This window comes from Macaca mulatta, chromosome 9, assembly GCF_049350105.2.
Source record: "Macaca mulatta isolate MMU2019108-1 chromosome 9, T2T-MMU8v2.0, whole genome shotgun sequence".
Classification (NCBI taxonomy): domain Eukaryota; kingdom Metazoa; phylum Chordata; class Mammalia; order Primates; family Cercopithecidae; genus Macaca; species Macaca mulatta.
This window is the reverse complement of record NC_133414.1, coordinates 84,086,664-84,112,617: the sequence shown is the minus strand read 5'-3', so window position 1 is coordinate 84,112,617 and position 25,954 is coordinate 84,086,664. Positions and strand designations below refer to the sequence as shown.

General features: G+C 33.1%; 1 long non-coding RNA gene across 1 annotated transcript in view; it reads left to right on the top strand.

Annotated features, from left to right (window-relative positions):
- The window catches only part of LOC144331399 (uncharacterized), a 189,717-nt gene that overhangs the window by 96,149 nt on the left and 67,614 nt on the right, over positions 1-25,954 (top strand). Inside the window, exon 5 of the long non-coding RNA XR_013398499.1 lies at positions 12,472-12,580. This is a non-coding gene — a long non-coding RNA (uncharacterized LOC144331399). The remainder of the gene's footprint in view (positions 1-12,471; positions 12,581-25,954) is intronic.

Below are 25,954 nucleotides of genomic sequence, written 5' to 3'. Positions count from 1 at the left end.
TGAGTATCATTTCAGGTCAATGTTCATGCTTTTGAATAATTTAAGGAATCTTTCTCATACTTTGTATTAATAAACATAATTAATGAATAATGCTTTTCAACTGGTCCCTTATGGATTCATAAAGATTGCCTCCTATGTTGTATTATAAAAACTTTGTTTGGCTAGTCACATGTAGTCGATAAATTATTTGGGAAGAATTTTTGTAGTATAAATTAGAGGTACAATAATTTTCATAACAGTACTTAAATGCCTCTGCATAATTACTTGAAAAGACTATAGGTTACTCTCTGTTCTGTAGTGCAATCTATGCCATAAATCTATTTTTTAGACCTTCTTAAAGATTTTCATTAAATTTTTATACTTTTATTTTTTGTACTCAAGTACATCTTTTGTCAAAATTATTACTATGTACTTGATATTTTTCATATACTGTAAATTATATTTTTTTCTTTGTAGTGTGTTTCTGAATGTTATACTAGAAACCAGGAAGTTTGCTCAACTTTCCAATTAATTCTGAAAAATTAATGTTTCCAGTCTATTGAATTTTTAGCACACACACAAAATCCTATTGTCTATAAACATTTAGAGATTTTCTATTTGCAATATTTATAGTTTTAATTTATTTTAGTTCTTTACAGCGTTTTCCAATATTGAATAGAAGTAGTAATTTTGAGTATTTCTTTTGTCCTTGTTTGTATAGAGAAAATATTTTAATGTTTCACGTTCAGTATGATGATTCTAAAATTTTTTGTTTTGTTTTGTTATGTTTTTGCTTCTCTGTTTATTGTTGAAAAAAATCTTTGTTTAATTAAGTAAGCTCCACTCTATTTGTATGGTAGCACAAATTTTATAAGACAATATTTTGCTAAAACTACTGAGATACTCAAATGATTTTTCTTCTTTAGCTTGTTAATGGGATGCAACATGTTGACTGGCTCTTTTAGGATTGACGGTGGTAATGTTGAATTCTCTTTCTGTATTGGTTCATTATGCTTACTAATATTTTATTTAGAATTTTGTATCTAGTATCTTTTAGTTTATCTGTAATTTTCTCTGCTGGTACTGATGTTCCCAGTTTTAATATCAAAGTTATAATTACCATTTAAATTAATTTAAGGGGTGTTTCCTCATTCCAATCTCTGGAATAATTTATTTAAGATTTGAAATATGGTTTCTTCAAATGTTTGGTAAGTTTTCCCAATGAAAACATTAAGTCACAAAATTTTCACAATGGTAAAATATAGAATTACTAATTTCTTTTCTGTATTAAATATACAATTACATAAGTTTTCTATATTGTTTGTTTTATATGTATTGTTAAAAGCTTTGTCAATTTTATTTAGTTTTTCATTTTAGCTGAAATAAATTTGTTCACAGTATTTTATTGTCTTATTTTCTGCTGGGCCTAAAGTGAAGCAATAAAATTTTCTTACTCATATCTGATATCAGTGATAAGATTTCTCTCTCTTTTTCTTTTTCTCTCTCTCCTTTTCTTTTTCTCTCTCTCATTAGTCTTGCCAGAGTTTTATCAATTTTATTGGTCTTTTCAAAAAGTTACTATTTTACTTTGTTGATCCTCTCTTTTGTATTTTTATTTTCCTTTTTATTTATTTGTACTTTATTCTTTATTATTTGTACATTTTTACTTACTTTGGATCCTTTTATTTTTATTTTCTTTTTACTGAACTTTGCCTAACTTCTTGGGGTGGATATTTGATTCATTAATCTTCAGTGTTTCTTCTTTTGTAATATATTCACTTAACAAAGTTCTTCAGCAAATTGTTTTTCTGTATCTTACAAACAATGTATGTATTGTTTTCATTCTCATTTACTTCAAATATTTATAAATTTTTTTTCGGCTTCTTTGTCGTGTGTGTTATTTAGAATTGTATTTTTAGATTTTAATTATTTGGAGATTTCTTAGTTTTATTTTTTATTCATTTTTAATTCAATTGTACTGCAATTAGAGAGTATATTCTGTATGATTTCAGTGCTTAACATATGTTGAGGTTTGGTTTATAGACCTGCAATTAGTCACTTTTTATCAGTGGCCCATATGTACTTGAAGAAAACATATTCTGCAATTTTTGGTTTTACTCAAACCTTCCTTGCCCTTTCTTAATTTTTTCAACTCTTTCTTCAATAACTGGAACTCACACTTACATAAGTTTCATTTCTCCTTCAATCATTGTTAATATGGCTACTTCTTTGTAGTTTCTGTTTATCTTTGTTTTGTATAATTTGAAGCCATATATTTGAATGCATATATATTTTGATTTGATGTATTTTCTTGGTACCTTATAAATTAAACCTTTTATTCTTGTGAAAAAGCCCCTGTTATCTCTTATAATGCTTTTTAATCTTTCTTTCTGAAAGGAAAACAAAATGTGAAATTGATCTCCATGTACAAAACTAAGTCACACCATCATCTATTTAGGTAACTTTTCTCTACTTTATATGCTATTTTATTAACAATGACAGCATTCCACATTCATTATTATTATTGTTATTATTATTTTAGAGACAGGGTCTCACTCTGTCACCCAGGCTGTAATGCAGTGGCACAGTCGTAGATCACTGTAACCTAGAATTCTTGGCCACAAATAATCTTCTGCCTTAGCCTCCAAAAGCACTAGAATGACAGGCATGAGCCACTATGTCTGGCCACAATTTTTTTGTTGCTGTTGTTCCTTCTCACTTGTGGCACTGAGTGGTAAGCTTTCTATGTTCTCTAACAAAACTGTTACAAAACAGCAAGCATACATGGCAAAAGGACCATGGAATCTCAACATTTTACTCATTCCTATGATTAGAACTTATATAAGCTAATGGAAAGCTAAGAAGTAATTTGTAATAGTAAGTAATTTGTCTCTTGTGGATTAACAGTCTAAATTATATTTTGTACTGTGATCTCCTGGTGATAGTTTTAAAAATCCGTATGTTGGCCAAGGAATATGTTATTTGGAATGTATTCTATCTTTCTCCTAGCTCATCAGAAATAAAGGGCATTGTCTAAAATTCCTGTGATGGTTCTTGGCATTAATGAAACTTGTCTATGTGTATCCATAATAATGTTTGTGTTGATTAAATTATCTGGTCTGATTTTTTTAACCTAATGAGAAAAGCTGCTTTTTAAAATGTGACTAGACTTCATATTTTAAAAGAGTCCCAGCCAGTAAAAGTTTCCCTTACTGGAAAATAAATATGTATCATTTTCATTGGAAAAAGTAAATTTAAAAATATGAAATGAGGAGACACTGCCCAAATATTGTCAAGGCTTCACGGGACAGAAATGATCTCTAGCTTCACCCACAACTTAATTATTCTATGCCCAATTGACTTTTTATTTTTCGTCTCCCCAACTCTATCAACATTTTTTAAGATATGAAATGCACAGAGTTAGTGGGACTAATACTGAATTTCTGTGACTCGGTATTTAGCAATCATGACTGTGTTTGCTTCACTGATTTTAAGTAATCTAAATGTATATAAATCAGAATGTACACCTGACATGAATCTAAAGATTTGTTAGGAAACCTGCAGAGAGGTCCTCATTGAATCTAAGCATTCATGGCAAATGGAAAACATACATTCTGAAAGCAGAAAATGGCCTACGCAGGTTGAATTAATCATGTCACTAACTATTAGATCAGTTTCCTAAAAGTAATCTGAAATATGAAATAGCAAATCTTGGTGATTTTTTAAAAAAATTTTTGTTGTAGTAGTGAGTCATGTTTGTTGAAAAATACATGGACAAAAATCATGGTAAAAGATGAGAGGCAGGTACTGCTGTTCACTTTTTTATATTTTCTATTTTAATCTTAGTTTTATTACTGTATATATATGCATTATTTTAACCATCTCTAAAACTTTAAATCTTTTATAACAACATTTCATTTATTACATGTATCATTGATATATATATATTTTTCATGTATCATTGATATATATATATATATATATATATATATTTTTTTTTTTGAGACAGAGTCTTGCTCTGTCACTCAGGCTAGAGTGCAGTGGTGCGATCTCGGCTCACTGCAACCTCCGACTCCCGGGTTCATGTCATTCTCCTGCCTCAACCTCCTGAGTAGCTGGGACTACAGGCACCACCACCACGCCCGGCTAATTTTATATATATATTTTTTTTTTTTTTTTTTTGAGGCGGAGTCTCGCTCTGTTGCCCAGGGTGGAGTGCAGTGGCCGGATCTCAGCTCACTGCAAGCTCCGCCTCCCGGGTTCATGCCATTCTCCTGCCTCAACCTCCCGAGTAGCTGGGACTACAGGCACCTGCCTCCTTGCCTGGCTAATTTTTTGTATTTTTAGTAGAGGCGGGGTTTCACTAGGTTTGCCAGGATGGTCTCGATCTCCTGACCTTGTGATCCGCCCCCCCTTGGCCTCCCAAAGTGCTGGGATTACAGGCGTGAGCCACCGCACCCGGCCTAATTTTTTATATTTTTAGTAGAGACAGGATTTCGCCGTATTAGCCAGGATGGTCTCGATCTCCTGACCTTGTGATCCACCCACCTCAGCCTCCCAAAGTGCTGGGATTACAGGCGTGAGCCACCGTGACTGGCCTAAAATATTTTTAAAACCTGTAGAGTGTTTGTATTACTTTTGTCATAGTACGTAACATTGAAATGGATTTCTTGTTTGTGTGTGTGTGTATATTCATTCACAGCCCTGTTAGTTTTTCTGAATATTTACTTTGGATTTTATTCTTTTTTCATTCAACTAAATAAGAACTTGCAACATCTTTTTCTAGTTTAAAAATTACAATATCTGAAGTGAAATTACTAGAATAAATAAACTATTCTTAAGGATTATCTTTTAGTCAGTATGGTTTTCAAAAAAGATTGTACTGAGTTTACTCCCAGTGGAAATATTTAAAGGCAATACTTCCATTTCAGTTTTACAGAATAGAATCCAATTATTCTTTTTCATCCCATTGTTGTATACAGACTTTATTTCATTTACTTGTAGATCAAAGGTTTTTTGGTTTCCTATCTTTTGGACACTGGTTTGGATACTAGAGAGATGATGAGTAGGTAAGTTTATAAACTTTACAATGAATGGAAAAAGGTAGGCATAAATGAAACAATCACAAAAATAAATGTAATAGCTACAGTTTCAGTTGTAAAACTGTGGTCGGTGCTATGGAGGAGAGTACAAGGTGATATGAGAGATCATAATAGGGAAGTTAAATCTCTGGTTCATGTAAAATTGCCATGGATGCATTCTCAGTGAACTTAGAGCTAAAAGAGGAGTAATAGCCATTAGACACAAAAAAGCAGAGAAAAAATGTTCTGGGAAGACTAATGTGTATAAAGGATCTGGAGTAGGAGACAGTGTTGTTCTTTGGTGATATTAGTCTGGGGAGATAGGTGAATATAAAATATAAGCCTAAAAACTAGATAGCATTTAAATCTTTTCCTTGGATCTTAATGAGAAGCACTAAAGAGATTTAAATAGAGAATGACAACACGTTCACTTGGCTTTTAAACAAAGTTATGTTTTTTAATGCAGAAAATAAATTGGAATGAAGCCCACGTGAATGCATGGAGACAAGATGAGAAGGTAGATGAGAAAAGAGTTGGAAATATTTGCAGGTGCATTTGACAGGACCAGGAGATGTCTTGGGCATTCATGATGACGGAAGAGTGGTCAATGATCACTCTATTTTCTAGCTTGTATCATGAGATGGATGGAGACCCGTAAAAGAATAAGTTTTGTGAGTGACTGGGTCATGTAATATATTTTGAATTTGTTAAATGTGAGCTACTTTTAAGAAACTGTGGAGAAAACCTTTGTTTTGTTTATATGCATGAATCACTTGAAGCACAAAAAATAATTCTCAGCTGAAGATACAAATGTGAGGGTCCTGGGAGTATAATTGAAGGCACAGGCATAAATGGGATTATTTAGGGAGGGCTTAAGAGCAGCTAGAGAGTAAATTCACAGGCCACAGGTACAAAATAATCACCAATGACAATACATTATGCAGCTTAAGGCCAATTGTGTATATTTTCCTGGCAATGTCTTTTAGAGCCCGTGACTATTTTTCTGCTGAAGGTGTGGTGATCTTCTTATCAATTTTTAAGAGTACTTAAATGTTTTAACAATTATATTTAACTCAAATTAGTTTCTAACTTGTTTTCCTTTAATTATAATTTAAAGTGTATATTTTATGTGCACGAATATTCAAAATTTATGAAGTCATATCTATTGCCTGTGTCTCTTATTACTTTGTCAATGCTTAAAAAAACTTTCCTCATTAGTGCTTACATAAATCTTCTTTTTTATTGCAAATTCTCCCATTCTTCTGGTTTTTAAAATGCCTAAAGTAAAATGTATATCTGAATTAATTAATCATTAAATGTCTGTTCAATTTTCTCAACTCGATATATTGGACAATTCACCTCTTACTCCCAGAGTTTTATCTCTACATATTATTCCTATGAAGCTTTTACACATACTGAGACTAAATGGTCCGTTCTATGTCACTGATTCTATTTGCCTAGTTGTATATTTACCTTGTAGTTTTGAGGTAATAAATGGTCCTTTAAACTGTGTGTGTTTGTGTGTGTGTGTATTTAAATTTTCTCAATGTTATTTTTAGTAGGTGGATTAAATGTGATAAATAGCCACACAAATGGAAACAGTTGAAGTAACTTGATGAATTGACTATAGTTATAGTCTTTTAACCTACCTATTAATTATTTATAGAAAGCAAAATTAAAATAAGCAAGAAAGAGAAGATTAAATAAAGAGAGCAATGTACTGGAAAATACTTACCAGGTATTTAAAATTATCATAAATAATTTAAGTATTCTAAAAACCAAGCAGAGGGGGCTTTCATTTATCTGAAATTTTTGGAGAATATTTTGTCCTGGATTTATAAATAGATTTGCTAACTGGTACTTTGTAACTTCTAAAAAGCAGAATAGTTTATTTTCCAATATAAGTGAATTCTTCAAATGACTCACCACCAACTTAGACTTATATTGAAGAAACATCTAGAAAGAAATACTTTCCAATTTTTTAAAACTTGACTTTGGTGTCATGAAGTTAATATTTATTAATTAATATTCAGAATATTCTAACATTTTAAAGATGACAATACAATTTATATACAGCAGTTTGGTAAAGAAAACAACAAATAATCAATTTAAGTGAAATAACCCATTTTGAATATATATCTTAATTAATTTATCAGAGATGTTAAATGGCTTTCCCTTTTTTTGGACAGTTGTGTATAATTATTTATTTTCATCTCTAAAATCTTAGAAATCACTTCCCAACATTATATATAAAAGAAACACTATCAGAAATGAGTATTTTTAAAACTTATTTCTATAGAGTGAAGTTTTGCTTCACTCTTTCATGATGGCCAAGAATGCCTTCCCTAAATCTTGCAATGTGGCTACCGCTACTTATAGAAGCCTGGTGATAATTGCTCTATGGGCCTTTTATGTAAGATGAATCAAAACTTGCAAATATATAATTGCTGAACAGAACACTCATCTTAAAGGAACTGGTCCAGAATATAACAGGTAATCAGCCAATGTCTTTATACAGGTTCCTTGATTTTAGCAATTTTCAAACATAGATATGATTAGGTTGGTGAAAAAGTAGTTGCGATTTTTGCCAATGAAAGTAATGGTCAAAATCTCAGTCACTTTTGCACCAACCTAATAGGAGTTTTAATTGCTGTGCAGTCACTTGTAGAGTGCCTTGAATAATATAATAAGCATCCACACTCTAGCCTGAATCTCTTAAATTGGAACCTGTGAAAATGAGTCCCAGGTGTCTATAATTTCTTTAAAACGCTGTGGAAAGATGGTCTTAATGCAGGGCAGTGATTAACACAAGAAAATGAGTAGTAGAATGCAGCTAAGAATTCATTACTTACTACTATTTTATAACTCTCATGGAAAAGGACCTCGATTTTATTAGACAGGTTTAGAAGAAACTAAGTAGAGGGATTGTGAAGAAATCGGTATGATAGAAAGAGCTCTGGACTGAAGGTCAGAGGACACGAGGCATTTTTTCCTTTGAATGTCTGAGCCTCACTCTGACTCTGTATCCCAGTCAATAAACACAAGAGCGTACCGGGTAATTGTAACAAACATGTGGTTGCTTTCTAACAACCACATTTTTCTTTCATTTTCCCATTATTTCTATACCTCTTTTTAATAATCCATATGATCCTGGATTAGGTGACCCCATTAACTCGGACTTTCAAAGTCCATCAGTATATCCCATCTCTCCTGGCTACAGGTATGAGTGCAATGCTCAAACCAAACGAATTCGAGTAAATATTAAAATATTGCTTATTTGAAAAGGACGTGTAGGTACCATTCATACCTGCTAGGCCCCCACACCAATACTAAAAACCAAAATATTAACTCTGACTTTTGGTGGGAATTATTCAACACTTAAAATCTAACACTTTGAGGCTGTAAATAATTCTCCCTACATCCTATATGTCTCTGATTTTATTCAAAACTGTCTTTTGTTTTGCCTGGGATGTCACGCCAACCCTAAGTATGCCCCAGGATATCCCTAAACGAATGATGGCCTGACATTGGGGTAGCAAAGGATAGTCTCCTTGCCTCAAGCTCTGACCAATTCATTGGGGCAATTGGTACTCCTGAGTTGCCATTGGATCAGGCTGAGGCTAGTCTTCAACTGAGATCACACTTTTGCTTATGTCTTTTCTTTGGCTTGTCCTATTATCTCACTTCCCCCTTCCAGAAAACTCCCCCTCCATAAATCATGTGAGTAAGAATGCACCTCTCAGCTTCTAGGTAACCCTTGTTCCCTGCCTTTTCCCCTGGTGCTAGAGTCTCTGCCTCAGGAACATGCCAACTTCTCCAATCTCTTGAGAACGGGAACCACCCTTTTCACTTAACATTTTCTCTTTAAAGTCCTGGAGTTCAGATGCTTGCAACTTTTCTTTCTTTCTTTTTTTTTTTTTTTTGAGACAGAGTCTTGCTCTGTCGGCCAGGCTGGAGTGCAGTAGCACAATCTCAGCTCACTGCAACCTCCGTCTCCCGGACTCAAGTGAATCTCCTGCCTCAACCTTCCGAGTAGCTTGGATTATAGGCGTGTGCCACCATGCTGGCTAATTTTTGTATTTTAAGTAGAGATGGGTTTTCACCATGTTAGCCAGGCTTGTCTCGAACTCTTGACCTCAGGTAATCTGCCTGCCTTGGCCTCCCAAAGTGCTGGGATTAGAGGCGTGAGCCACCGTGCCCAGCCTGATGCAGCTTACTCTCCACTACCGTGCTTTTCCTTGTGTCTCTAAAAAGCTTTGTTTCTGGGTTCTATCATTAGTTGATATTTGTTTTGCAACATGATTTTGGAAGATGGGGGAATCGACTAAGATAGCCTTACTTAAATGGAACAGATTTTTTAAAACATTTCAAATACCAGCATGTTCTCATGAAAAATTTCTGTGTCTGTAATATAAAAATAATTGCAGATATAGAGATAAAGTCATAGAATTTTACATATGCATAAATTGCTAAGTCTGTATCTATATTAATTTATCAATTTTCCAACTATATATTATATGTGGAGGGGTGGTGTTTTCCTTCTACTTGTCTTTCTAAGGACTATATGTTAGGATCATGCCAAATGCATGCCTGTCTCCTGGATAACACCTTTGTTTAAATGACAATGCCTCTTCTTATAGTTAGAAAGTACTAAGAACAATTACCCTTCTAAGTGTCTTCCTTTTTTATTTTCTCATTTTGTTTGTGTTCTTTTCTCTGCAAAACATAAGGGCACAGATCTATCAAATAACATCATACTGTGTAGCTGCAGCTGCTCTTTATTCTGATTTTACTTTATTTGAATATAGGATCTAAGTCATCTCTAAGTAAATTTAAGATCAATATAAGCAATAGATAACCAGGTTGTTCCAAATTGAAACAATTTGTGTGAGGGAGTAGATAGGAAAATAAGCCAACATTCAAGTGAAATACAATAAAAGAGGTTAAGTCATTGACCCTGTTGGAATAGATAACCCTAATATTTCTTCCTACTCTGAGATTTGTTATTCCCTAATATAATAGAGAGTAAAATAGTGAAGATTCCAAGTATTAAAGCATTGCTCTTTTTAAGTTAAATAAAGTCTAAACATTTTAATCTTTTATGTCTCTGACAAATGAGAGGATTTGTTGACATTTAAGTTTGACCCAAATTTCTTACATCTTTTTTTATTTCTCTTGCATTAATTTTTTATTTTTTTAATTACATCACTTTCAAGATGAACCCAGAATGTTTCCGATTACTTTTTACTCAACAAATGATGTTTTGAAAGAGGTAGTCAGGGTCTTGAAAGATCTTATAGGCCTTTTTACTAATCCTGTTGGAGTGTTTTTTTAAGACCAAAATTTACATTGCATCGGTCTTCCTTGAAATAAAATTATTATTGTTGCTAAAGCAACATTTTAATATCTGTAAAAAATCTACATTCCATATGGTGAGATCCTCCTTTTCTGTTTAAGCCATAGTTATTTCAACAATTATTTTTCTTTTTTACAATTAGCAAAAGAGAAACAAACAGATTAAGTAACTTTGCTAAAAGCCACAGTAAGGTGGTAATAAACTAAAAAATCAAATTGACCACTTCCAGTTACCCATCATGTTACTTTCTAGGTTTAAGAGAAAACTAAAATTCATGTACGTTTTAAATTAGGCAAAAGACACATACAGTGTATTTCTATGTATAAACAGATAACATTTAATTACTTTGTGGTGTGAAATTTCTGAAGTTTAATCTCCACTTTTCACTTATATTGGCCCAGTTTTTTTTTTTTTTCTATAAAAGAATATATAGAATACCTAAGAAAAATGTACCCTCACGATATATCAAACCAAAGAACTTTTAAAAGAAAAATCCTATAGGCATAACATTACTTACAGCCAAAGTATTATAGTAATAGAAATAGCATGAAATATTTTTCATTATTTTATAGCTTAAAAAGTTATTTTACTTGTCCCATAAAACCATTCATGATATAGGTATTATTTTTGTTCTCACTTTTTATAGATTTGAAATTTAAAAATACTTAGACTAGTTAAGAGACTGGCATGAAATCACTCTCAAATTCAAGTTGTCTCATTTATCCATGCATTCACCCATCATCAGGATTCATATACTGCAAGACTATAATATGTATCTGACTAAGTAAGATGGCCAAAGATCTTAGTGTGACTTAGGTAAGAACAATAATTAGTAGGCAAAATTTGTAATACTAGTATTTTCACAATAGAATGAAGAGGGTATTTCATGCATGGTCAGTATCAGAGGGCTCTAGATCAATAAAGAGGTATTGTGTGAAGGGTCTCTTTGAATAAGAACTAATAAAATAGTATGATTAAAAATAAAAAATAGATCTTTTTAATAGCAGCAACTACTAACTGGGGAAAATTAAAAATTTGATAATTACAAAATAATTTTTAAAACGCCTATAAGTTAATCTTAGAAGACATGTCCAGAAACCATTTAAAGAAAAATATGAAAGGTTGATGAGAAATGCAAGATGTTAATAAATGATAAGACATGCCTTCTTTTTGGTGGCAGTGTCTCAATATAAAAAATATGCCAACTCTCCCTAAATGTATTACTTACGTTTAAACAATCAAAATCTCAACAAGATTTTTATAAGAATTTGCCAAATTAAATTTTATCATATAAGTAAGATATATACGTATATCTGAACATTTGGGGGGAAATGAAGCCGTGGTCACAGGGTCTTATAAGAAAACTAAACACATTATAAGCAGTGCAAAATATAACAGAAATGTATAAATGAAATAGAACTCTTCCTTATATTTTCACAAAGTTCACCTTCAATTGATTGAAGAACTAAGTATACAAAAGTAGAAACTTATACATAGGAGAAATTAATAACATTGCAGTACTGGAAGTTTCCGTAACATAAAAATATAGTCAACCTTCCTCGTCCACGGGTTCTGCATTCATACATTTAACCAACAATGGATTGTAAATTGTTTTAAAAAAAGGATGGTTGCATCTGTACTGAACACGTACAGACTTTTTTTGGTCATTATTCCCTAAATAATACAATATAACAACAGTTTACATTGCATTTACCTTGTCTTGGATATTATATGTCATCTAGAAATGATTTAAAGAGAGGAGAAGGAGTGCAAGACCAGCCTGAGCAACATAGCAAGATCCCAACTGTTAAAACAATTTTAAATTAAATAAAAAATAAATTAGCTGGGTGTGGTAGCATGCATCTGCAGTCCTGGCCACTCAATAGGCTGAGGTGCCGGGATCGTCTAAGCTCCCGCGTTGGAGGCTGCTTGAGGCATTATTGTGCCACTGCACTCCAATCTAGGTGACAGAGCAAGAACCTTTCCATAAAGGAAAAATGGAAAGAAAAATATATTATTATCTTTTAACTGTGGCTAACTCGTATGTTCATTGAGTTTAGCAAAAGCTGGAAGTGCCTTGACATTTGCAGTACACAGAAACAGTGACTGGCTTGAAAAATCCCAAAACGATTTTCTGCGGGAGAGCCCTTTTGACTAATATGAGGTAAGTTTCCACAAAATAATAATGTGTAAAATCGTCACCTTCTATTCTAAAATTTCTGGGATGATTTGTTGTCAGTTTGTTTATTTTAAGGAAGATAAAGATATTTACAATGAGCTGGAATACTATGAGTTTCTATTCTGAATCTTTTAATATATGAAAAAAATGTTGAGCAGGTTCATTTTAAAAAATCGTTTTATACTTAGGCATTTAGCATCTGTTTTATTTCTTAGAGTGTCTTATAAGACTGACACAACATCTTCTGGTCCATTCAACATACAAGCATTCTATAGAGTCTAATAATACAAGCTCCTGATTCAACTCCAACCATGTCTATGGTAGCTGCACATTCCATTCACACTGATTAGAGTCCAAAACTAAGTATAATCCCTAATAATTGCTTACCAATTCAATTTGCTTTCTGACTCAGTGTTCTAGTGAGACTCTTATTAAAAGGTCAGCAACTTGTCTCTAACTCATTTTGTGAAATATGAAGAAAAAAGCAGCTTTATATTACTCAGCAATGACAAGGCGCATTATCACAAAGTGAAAAGTGTTAATATCTATTCTTACTTCAAATGAGTTGCAGAATTTCTTCAACTTTTGTCAGAGCTTTAATTAGCATTTTAAAAAGGGTATCATATACGACAGAAACATGGTAAAGAAGACAATGGCTAGCAAGAATTTTCATTATTAAAGAACACTTTTAGTCATTTGAAAGGGAAAAAAGACTTAAAACAGTTTGTTAAATACTAATTTCATGCATTCGAAATCAGTGGTAACAGCTTTTCAGTCACAGCAGACCAAGATGTCATTGATGATGTGGATTCTTATTAACAAGCTAAATTTGAATGAGAGATGAATAGGGTTTTATTTATGTGCCAATTTAATTCTTTCCTGCAGAATCTTATTTCTATTTTCATCACAAAATCAACTAACCACTCCAGCTAGCACTGGCTAGGCAGAGTTTAATGGTTAAGGTTTACATCTGGCCTTGTCCACTTATGAGTTATTAATATATCATCAGTATCAACTTACTATCATTACTGAACATCAGTTTTATATATGTAAAGTAGGATAATTAAATACACTATAGTACCTGTCTTATAGGGGAACAGTGAACACTAAACAATCTATATAATACAGTTTGCACAGGACTGATTGTGTAGTCAGTGATGATAAAAATGGAAGTTATTAGCATTGCTATCCTGTAAGTGGGCTCTTTTTCAAAACTTTTCTTCAGGCTTTTAATGAAATAGAAACAGTTTCCTTGAATGCTCCTCTACTCTCCACACAGGTAAACACTAGTCATCATTTTATATCCAGCTCACATATTTATAGTGTCTCTAATGAATACTCTTCTGATCACTTCTGTAAGTTTTTATTATCAACATCATATTCTTTGCACTTGAAAAAGCCTTTCCTATTTATTAAAATGATTTTTCTATTACATATATATTTTGGATTTTCATTTCTTCTTTTGAGTCTTGGTTCTTCTTGAGAATCTGATGAAAGCAATAAAACTTCTCCTAAAAAAGTCATCTATTTTTTTCTCTCTCTCTATATATATATACATATACATATTTTCTCTCTATATATATACACATACATACACATACATATGAGGTATATGTGTGTGTACATATTTACACACACAGAAACACACAGGATTTTTGCCACCCAATTTCATAAGAGTTCATAACCTACATCAAATCACCACATCCCTGGTTCAACAAGGAGTTATTTAGGGGTGTTATTTAGGGGTTTATGAAACCAGCTTTAAATATACTGGTGGAATATTTGGATTTCTAAAAACCTCGAGCTGGCACAAACCCAATTCTGCATGAAAAGACCCTGATTTCCTTAAGTTCCAGATTACAAGATAATGTAGATTTGATATAAAATACTTGGTAATTCAATGTGAAATCAGTTTGAGACAGGAAATGTGAGGTCAATATAAGCTTGAAAAGACAGGGGCTGAAGTCTTAAAAGGGCACTTATGGAATATATCAGAAGATGAAGACAGAGCAAATGCAGATCTCATTGAGAAAAAAATGTAAGGTAAGTGAAAAACAATATATCAATACTTTGCTTGTGTTAGAGGTACAAAGAAAAAGAAGTCTACCACAGATGTGCTGAAGCTCAGAAAATGACACTACAAAGTATGGCACTTTGACATGCTAAGTACTTTGAACTAAAGTAGCAGCCTCAGAACCAAGATCTTTCTGAACTTGTCTTCCCACCCCGTCTCTCTACCCTGTTTCTCCCCTAAAACTCTCAGAGAAGCTTTCTCTGAACTTTGCCTTATCTGACTAAGGGAAGTTCCTCCAGAGGGAACGCAATTATTATGAACCCCTTTCCTGGAATCTACATTAAACAGAGAAGATTATTGCACGTAGCAAGAGAGGAGACTAAAGGTCTTCCTGTCCAGGATATCATATCTAGAGAGGCTTTACATCCATTTTTCTGAGAGTTCATCAGACCATGTCTGTGCAAAAACCTGGACAATTCCATTGTACACTAGGAAAAAGTTATTCAGCTGATTTCAGCTTTACCAGAACTTTCTCATCAAAGAAACACACAGGCTTCTTGGAAATCAGTGTGGGAAAGACAGTGAAGAGCCAAAGAGAGTGATGGAGAAAAGTGGTCCTATGTCTAATGCACTCATGTGGAAAATTAACTGTTCACCCATCTAGGTCATTAGGACAACTTAAGAAGACTCAGGTAGGCTTAGTGATTAGGCTGCTCAAGTACAAATTCAGAAATCTCAATTTTGTTACTAGCTTTCTGCCTTTTGACCTTTTGAAAAAGTAATTTCAGATCTCATTTTCTCTGGCTCTTAAATAGAGTCATACTTGTCCATAAGGCAATTTTAAGATACTCAGATGAATGATGTTACACATGTTTAAATGCAATTCTCTACTGATTTACTGGAAGACATATATTTCTTTATTTGGAAAGTGTCATATATTTTATTAGCTCTTACTATGTAAAAAAAAATGTCTGAAATAAGCTACTAATAGAATCCCCAGTTTGCCAGTATGTAAACTGAATAATAGAAGTGCAAATAAAAGGATCAGAAATCAGAGTTTCAGAAATCAAATATAGTTACTCCAAAAAAAAGGACAGCAAATAATGACTTTGACACATTCCAACAATCTTAGAGCAAATAGAATAATGTCCACTGTATCTAACTTTAATTAATAGTAATAGGTAACACAATGTACTAATTATGTGCAGGTACTGTTCTAGGCATTTTGCATGTATTCATTCAAGTATTCTCACAACAATCCTTTGAGGTATATAGTATTGCTTCACTTTACATTGAGGAATCTGAGACACAAATGACTAATACACTTGAGATCAATAAGTGCCAGAGCCAGGATTTGAACCTGAAAAAAACAGATTCAGAATCTAGGCTTGTACCAATTCTCTATGCTACATATCAAAAATCCACGAAGTTACCTACCAGCTAACTTCAACTGTTTTAAAAATTGTTTAAAAATCTTTGCTTTTAAAAACGAGATAACATTTATTTAATTTATATAATGTATAAGGGGCTGAGCTTTACATTGGTTGGATGAAAAGGACTAAAAGGCAGTGTCGTATTCTTGCTGTTTTCTATATTCTAGCCATAAGAATACAACTTTAATTTCCTGGCAACATTACAGGGCATAAAAGAACAAATTAGTATAGTCAGATATTTACCATTAAAATAGCTAAATTACCCAATTGCCCAAAATTTATTGACTAGTTGGCAATATAGACTGGGCCTTAACTTTTTGAAACAAAAACAGTTCCATAACGATTGTTTGTTTGTTTGTTTGTTTATGATTACTCCTTTAAACTCTACTTATTTAAAACTCACATGCATCTCAAGAAAATACTGGGAGTAACACTTTGTAGTTTAGAAATATTCAATAACAGCTGATATATTTTAATTGGTGGTGTATTAATGAATGATTCAAAACATATTTGACCCCAAATATTTGTAACAAATCAGTATATATTTAAACTAATTTAGAGAAAGAGTATAGATTCAGATTCACAGCTCTTAACCAATATCTAATCCACAGCCACAGGCCATTCCTCCTAATTAAAACTTGGCTTCATACAATCCTAGGATATGCTAACAGATTTAAAGAAGTGTTTATGCGAATACATCTCAACAACTTCGTATAAATTTGTTTCCTAAATGAGTACATAAATATTATTTATTGAAATGCTTATAGGTTTTCTTCTTTAGTATTCTAATCAAAATGGGTTGCCCAAATTGCTTCCATAAGCAATACTTTCCAAATCACTTTACCAGCTGAAAGATCTGGCTTCTAGGTAAAACAACGCATTACCTTGTATCTAGTTACTCTTATGTAGAATGAAAAAGATTTTGAGAAAATCACTTCACCAAAGTTTTTAGAAGACCACAAATACCACATACATTATTTTACATTTCAAATCATGCTGAAGTATGTTGTCTGATTTCCACTTTAATATCTTATAAGCAGAGGAAAAATTTATTATATTCATTCCCCAATGCCAACAAACTGCATATAGATAGATACTTGAGATTCTGTTCAACTTGCTAGAAATGAGGCTTGATCAATATAATTAACCAAAATTATATGTATATTTGGCTGCCAATGGCTACAATTTGTGTTTAGGATAGTATTTATGTAGTTTGGATATATTTGAAAGACTTAACATCACAATTTTTAAACAACTTTAATTGCAATGTGAGACAAGCATTGGTCTTCTTAGGATAGTATGCCATATGGTAGATTGCCACTTAAGTATCTTTCTTAAATTACAGATTATCCCATAAAGAATAATGCACCAGAAATGACAGACTTTGATTCCAAAAGGTAATTCATCCATGATGTGAGACTACAGATTATAGGGATTGAGCTCAGTAACATAAAGGTGAAAATCAAACAGAAAACACATCATATCTGTTTTTCTTTGATAATTTCACGTTTAAAGGAATACAAGGTTTCGTATAATAAAGACTCAGTAACTATAGATAGGCCAACCTAATAAGACATTTAGAAGTAACACACATAAGAATGTGATTTAAATCGAGAAGAGCTACTTCATTATGTACCATGGAATACAGGTTTTATTTTAAAAAGAATAGATAGAGTAAAACTTGTGTTGTGTCACAAAACAAAATAGCCACAGGATCTAAATTCCCCAAAGAGATTCCCATGGTTGAAATGTTTATTTCTGCTCTGTGAACAAGGACATGTCAGAGTTTTCTATGGAGTATCTGGGGAAACTAACATATCTTTTCACTTCTATTAGATGTTACAACTTCCTGCCAGTGGAACAGACAGAGGTGCCATTTGTGGGTTTCTTCTGACAGAATGAACACCATAAAAATATTAACAAAGAAGTTTGTGCTCATTTTCTATGATCCTTAGCATAATAAATCTTGATTTTTTTTTAGATTGGATATTGGACATTGGTAGCACTTCAAAGATAATACACCAATAGTCTCAATTTGCTCTTTGAATGGACATATTAAAAATCGCTCCACTATCCTCAGTTATAAGGATAAAAGCTACCAATTTATATAGTAAGCAAGGTTTACTTTCAACAGGAGCTGATGTATAGGGCTGCAGATTGACCTCATGCTTCTTTGCTACATGTGTTAGTTATGTTTATTTTTTTACAAGGTATTTCTACAGCTATCTCAAGAGCAACTTCTTTGTTGCACTACCAATACAGAGTGGGATGCTGAACACAGAATTGGCATGCACAATACATCTTTGTTAAATTCAGTCTATTAGCAGTTCAAAATATTTGCATGGAATTAAAACATCTGTGTCTAAGTCCAGTTATGCCACTTCAAGCTCTACAGCATGGGATCAGTTTTCTCATTATCATAAAAAGGATAATGGCAATGAAATAGGTTGTTATGATGGTCAAATGTGGTAATATATGAGAAAGTGCCTTGTTAACTCTAAAGTGATGTAGAAGTGGATATTATTCGGGATATGCATTTAGCTATATAACTATTCATTTTTAATTTTACATCTAATTATATTTTATAAAATGTTTTGCATTTGTATAAATTATATTTGCTATAAGCTTTCCTTCATGCAAAAGAAGTCTCAAAAGTTCTAAGGTTTAATTATTTCACATTTAAGCATCACTCAACTCTACCACAATTTCACTAAGTCAGGAGCTAATTATATGGATTCATTTTTGTCACCAATTATGTATGTGCAAAAAAAAAAAACACAAAAAAACCCTTTGATATTTATCAAGGTTATTTGTGATTGTAAAGTGCCCAATATTAAATGAACTGGTTTTGGAACTATAAATTTGTTCCAAAATAGTGTCAGTAAGTTCCTCACCATAAAATAAAACAAGCATGAATTGAGAGGCACAATCTCTGAAAACATTCTCTATCACAAAGAAATGTTTTTGAGCGCCTAAAAATTATTAGTACTGTAAGAATAAAGTCCATGATTATTCCATACCGCATAATAGGGCATTCTAAAAATTGGGCAAAAAACTTTACTGTACTTCTCTCTATGTTTCAGGTAAATACGATATTGCTATCCGGGTTTCTTTCTTTTCTTTTTTTTTCTTCTTGAAACTACACAAGAAAATAGCAGGCATCTCTTATTCTGTTCAATGGAGGTATTAACTTTAGAGCTACCTGTCTTGAAGAACAGGACTTGAATTGAATTCTTCAATTAGTTGGGATTTAACTTTTGGGTTCAATATAGTACTGAAGAAATGCATTCAGGCACAAAGCCAATTTAGTTCTTACAGATTTCCTGTTCTTGGGACTACTAGACTTCTATCCAGAGGCAAAGTTCTATTTTTTTATTGTTTTATAAAATGTAAAATAAATAAAAAGAGGTGCTGCTACACTTCCCTACGTATTTATCTGACATTCTATACACACATAAGATTAAATTCTCAAGCAAATTATTATTTTGAGAGCAATTTTTCTTACACCCTTCATGCTACTTGTGACAGCCTAGGACTCTTCCCTACTCTATCTCCCCACAGGTATAACACTTGAGTAAGGTCCTTTCTGCCTTGTCAGTGCTTGCCTATCTAATATGTCTCATCTTCTGCGTAAAAAGAAACACATTATATATATATGGTATTAAATTTTAAGAAAATTTCAGTGACTTATTATAAATATTACAGATGTCAGAACAAAAGCAACAAAATAAAAAGACTATAGGGAAACATGGCAGGCATATGTTCAAAGTCAATTTTGAAATCATAGTCTGTGTCTTTGGTCATGATTGACAGTAAAGGAATTCAGGCAGAAAACGTGGGAATAAAGTTTTATTTCTAAAGCTAAAATGAAAACCTGATATTTTCGGTGAAAGTGAAAGACAAATATTTGCCATAAGAGGTAGATCAGTGGCCATCTGAATAACTGTATCTATACACAGGTATTTCTAATTAATAATTCAGTGTAGAGAAATCTCAAATGGAGAGCTGAAGAAGCCTGTTTTTATCTATACTGTACATATTTTAATTAGTTTCATAGATTAAAGTCTTCAAAAGATACTAACAAAATTTTCACATGTGAAGCTTAGTTTGTGATAGACTTTTACGGGAGGAAAGAGGTAAACAGTGGACTAGGTAAACAAAGAGACAAACCAACAAACAAAATAAAATAGAAAATAAAAAACAAGTAAAAAAGACTTACCTAACTGAAATGCCAATTTTACTTTTTACTGTACTTTTTCTGGGAGATATCTGAGAGAGTTTAAGAAAATATAAACAAGAGATAGTCATGCTAACTTTTAGAAAAGATGACATCTGTTGAATTCTTATTTGTAGATGAAATTGCTTTGGAAACATCTGCTTCTCTCTGTTACTCCCTGGAAGTGACAGTATGATGCAAAGAACACTGTACCTGATTCCTCGTAAATTCTAGATGAATATACATTAAGAAAGAGTACAAATAAAGACATATCCCTCCCTGTTTAACCCTGCCTATCTTTCACTCATTGTAAGTCATGGCAAAGTGTATATAGAATAGGTATTGGAAGAAGGTGGCTATAAATTCCATTTATAAATACCAGCTATGATTGCGTCAGTAGTTTCAGAAGTATGAACTAAAATAATTATGAAAATGTGTGCCAGATGTGGTGGCTCACACCTGTAATCTCAGCTACTCAAGAGGCCAAGGTGGCAGAATCCCTTGAGACCAGGGATTTGAGGCTGCAGTGAGCTACAATCATGCCCATGTGCTCCTGCCTGAATGACAGAATGGGACCCTGTCTCTAAAAAAAAAAAAAAAAAAAAAAAAAGGAAAGAAAAAAAAGAACATGTATTCATTACTTTGATTTAAATATGTTTGTATATATGTTAACCAAATATTTTTCTACTCTCACATTTTCCTCATACATAACATAGGATTTATTGATGGTATTTAACTTTACTCTTAGTATTTTTGTTGCAGAATGTTTACATGTGAATCAACTAGCGGAATGAACATCACCTAAAGACAAAACGGGATATTTGTATATGTCTTCTGGGAAGAAGTTGTTATTATTTCCACAAGGCCAATTGCATCATTCGGATAAAAACATTATATTGTTGTCGTTATTTGGAAGTAAAATATATTTTAAAGAGATGTGCATGAATATAAAGTTTATAATAGGTATACTGTGATGACTTTGTGGAACATTAGCTTGACTAAGCTGAATGATATTTCCTAGAATTCCCTTTCCTTTGTTGTCTATTAAGGATGGAATGTTTTCTGGTAGACTATGTAATAGAGATAGAAGTTCTTCTTTTTCATGCATTCATTCATTATTATAGTTTAATGAATCTTAAATGAAAAAAAAAAAAAAAAAAAAAAAAAAAAAAAAAAAAAACAAACAAAGAAAAAACACCTCTCTTCCAGAAGCATTTACTAACACTTTCAAGTATATGAGAATGGAATAATTTTCAGAATCTGGGCTTTCTGTATTTTCCCTGTTTGCTATTTCAGACCAATTCCCCACCCTTCTCCATCCTTCTCCATGCCCTGGGAAACCAACTTTTATAGACTGCAAAAGTATGCTCTCTTACACTTCGGTTTCCTATTGAGGTCAAGTAATAAAAATCACTGCCAAAAATTGGAAGGCAGAAGGACAGTGAGATGGTGCATTTATTCCACTCTGATGAACAATATATTCATCTATATTGATGGTTGTCTCTTATAACATTTTTAATAACCACGTTCTTTGACCTTTGCAATCTAGAGAGGTGTAAGCTATTTTCTGTTGCTAGTCTTAATATACCTTGCAATCCCTTTTTGGTTTTATGTAACCCTACCCATAGCTTTATAAATATTCTCTTTGTTGACCTCTTCCAAATTGCCATATTAAATGTACTTAACTTGCTGGGATCTGGACTTACACTGAAATGGCACTGGGAAATTGAATTATAAAATTGGTGTATAGGATTGGCTTCCTTACTTGTCTGAAGAGCGTGCAGAAAACTGACCTGGCAGGGAGAAACAGGACACAGGTAATCTGTGGCATGGGATGACTTCATATTTCTCAAATTATTACCAGTGGTTGCAGGATACAAGATTCAGGAAGAGACAAAACATTGGGAGATCAAGACACTATCACATTTAGTTGCCAAGATTATAATTGTAACTGTAAGGAGTGCAGCATGAAACATCTGCCTTGAATTACCTGAGAGCACATACTCAGGAAAAATAAAAATGTGAAGGCTTTCAATAACAAACATAACACAATGGGTGGGAAAAAAGAAACCACTATGACACATTTTAAGAAGGAGTCCATATCTTTTAATGTCCTTGAGACTATTGAAGTTATAGTAGCAGACACTACGTAGCTGTGCTTCAACGTCAGAAAAAGTGGGCACAGTGGCCACTATGAGTCACAGAGACTGAGTGCTAATTAGAGTGCTTTGACATACAGTCATCTTTAATGATGGCTAATTAATCATGGGATACTAAGTAATGGAACAGATTGATGCCCTACTAAGGTACCACACAGGATGTGGTAAGTGTCTTAAAATATAGGCGCTATAGAGTTGCATTTCTCACAAAACCCACCAGGACAGCTGTGCAAACCAATAAATGGTGTTTAGAGTGACTGCCTTATGATTATACCTAATAAATGACTTAAATAATTTGTGACCTTGGGCTCAGTGAATTAGAAGTTCATAAAACTCAGGACAGGAAGATTTTCACAAAGAAATGCAATCACTATTTTTGTTCTCTCATTTTTCTAAACCAGTAGCTAGAGAAAGAGATATTGGCTAAGGATATTTATTTCAATCTCCAAGAGGAATTTGGGCCTTGATAGTTAATGAGGGCAAGGAAGACTACACCTGGAAACCAAGAGATTCATTGAGGCACTTCTTAGTATTCCCTTAGCCAAGAGTTTTTGTCAAAAAAAATTATGTTAACTCAGTAAAAACAGGTCCTTAAGAATTTGTATCATGTAGGAGTGGATCTGTGGTTCACATCACTGTTTAAAGAACCCTGTCTAGCTAAGATCCTTATAGAAGGGAAGAGGCCAATGGAACACATATAAAATATCCTGGCAGTCATTATCAATTTTTGCCTTACAACCAGCAGAGAAGCAGGCTTTATAACAACAATGACTTATGTAAATTTATCATTTAATTTCCCCTTCTATAACACTTTATATAAAATGCACAGATGATAGTCACCATGATACATTTTAAGCAAGAATATGATGAATGAAACTAATAATTATGTAGTAGTTAACAAGTGCAAATCTGTGTGTGTTTGTGTGTGTGTTGTGTGCGTGTGTGTTCCATTGTTGTGGAAACTTTTTTGAGAGGATCCGGTAAAATATCAGCAGTACATGTGAAGGGCAGAAGGAATGGTTTTCTACATATTCTCCTGTCTGCCCTTCCAAATCCATTTTTCACCTTGATTATGCCTCTCCAAGCTAATCTTTATGTATTGCATCAGTATTTCCTTTGATGCCTGCCTTCTGGTTAGATTTGTTAAATGAAAGGCAATTGTAGGAGACTAGACTTAAAAACAGAGTAAGATCAGAATATTTATTATCTCTGTTTACTTTCTGCGGGACTACAGTTATATTCTTCAACCAAAGCCCACAACTCCTATTGAACAGCACGAGGATAGTTCTTCTGAATTCTAGTAACCTTGTATAGGTGGGTAGTAGCAGTTCTTTACTTTCGATAGTCCTAGGATTTTTCATTGTTGATTTCCAGTAACCTTTCACACAACTTTTGTGGGTTTCCACTAATCCTTCACCTTTCTGTGAATAGTTCTTCATTGAAATCTACTACCTTGAGCGATGACACTGATATAACACAGTGTTGAAAAAGTAAAAATTTGCATATCACCTATTGAAATAATGAGAAAAATAAGTTTTTATCTGCCTAGATTTGGTTTCCTTAGATCATCACCTGCACTTTACTTTTCTAAGTATTTTATTTACTTTTAAATTAAAAACTAAGAAATATTATGTATGGAAGAAGTATAGTATGTATAAAGTAAAAAATGCAAGTTCCATTTAATCACCTACACTCTCACTAATGATACCCCACTTCACCCTGACACTTCTTGTACACAGAAAAAGCTATTGTTATTGTAGCCTTTCAGATTTTTTTCTATACATGATTTCTGTTGCTGGGTAACAATTTACCAAAAACTTAGTGGCTTGAAACACCTCGTTTCTCTAGGTCAGCAGTCTGGGTCTGAGTTTCCATTCAAGGTTTCAAGATAAATAATGAAACCAAGGTGTCAGCCAGACTGCATTCTCCCCTGGAGGCTTAAATAGGGAAGAATCTGACTCCAGGATTCCTCTGGTTGCTGGCAGGCAGAATTTATCACCTTATAGGTAGGGAATTCATGGAGTCTTGCTTCTTCAAAGTCAGTAAGAAGACAGAAAGAGAAAGAGGGAGTTGAAGAGAAACGGGGGCGGGGAGGGGAGAAGGACGGGGAGAGAGAGAGAGAGAGAGAGAGAGAGAGAGAGAGAATATGAATCACTGAACTCTAGAACCTGTTCAAAAGATTTCACCTGATTATGTCAGGATCATGAAGGAAAATCGAGTTTTGATTATCTTAAAGTCACAGTTGGACATTTCTTTAGGTTTTTTTAGGTTGCATAAAATTGTTTGTTACTCAAGTAATTCATTGAATTACTGAGTAATTTCAATTTTAGGAAATTTTAGAAAATTTTCTTTAATGAGACCAGCATGTTTTTAAGCTGTCCTTAAAAGGTCAATATCATTAAAATGGTCATACTGCCCAAAGCAATTTACAAATTCAGTGCTACTCCTATCAAAATACCAGTGCCATTTTTTTACAGAATTAGAAAAAACTATTCTAAAACTTACATAGAAAGACAAAAGAACTTGAATAGACAAAGCAATCCTAAGCCAGAAGAACAAAGTCCAAGGCATCACATTACCCAACTTCAAACTATACTGTAAGTCTACAGTAACCCAAACAGCCTGGCACTGGTACAAAAATAGACAGGTCAATGAAACAGAATTTAAAAACCCAGAAATAAAGCCACACAGCTACAATGATCCAATCTTTGACAAACTCAACAAAAATAAACAGTGGGGTAAAGGACTTATTCAGTAAATGATGCTAGCCATTTGCAGAAGAATAAAGCTGGACCCCTACCTTTCACCATGTATAAAAATTAACTTAAGGTGTACTAAAGATACAAATGTAGACCTCAAACTATAAAAATCCTGGACAAAAACCTAGGAAATATCCTTCTTGACATCAACTTTGGCAAAGAATTTATGGCTAAGTCCCCGAAAGCAATGGAAACAAAACAGAAGTTGACAAGTGGGACCTAATTAAACTAAAGAGCTTCTGCACAGCAAAAGAAACTGTCAATTGAATAAAAAGACAACCTGCAATGGGAAAAAATTCACAAAATATGCATCCAGCAAAAGCTTAATATGCAGAATTCAAGGAACTTAAATCAACCAGCAAAACACAAATAATCCAGTTTAAAAATGGGCAAAGGACATGATCAGACACTTCTCAAAAGAAGACATACAAACTGCGAACATATAAACAAAATACTCATCATCACTGTATCATCAGAGAAACACAAATCAAAACCACATTGAGATACTGTCTTATACTAGTCAGAATGGTGATTTTTTTAAAAGTCAAAAACTAACAGATGCTGGCAAGGCTGAGGATAAAAGGAAATATTTATACACTGTTGGTGGGAATGCAAGTTAGTTCAGCCACTGTAGAAAGCAGTTTGGATATCTCTCAGAGAACCACCATTTGACTCAGCAATCCCATTACCCTGTATATACCAAAAGGAAAATGAATAGTTCTACAAAAAAGACACATGCACTCATATGTTCATCGCAGTGCTATTCACAATAGCAAAG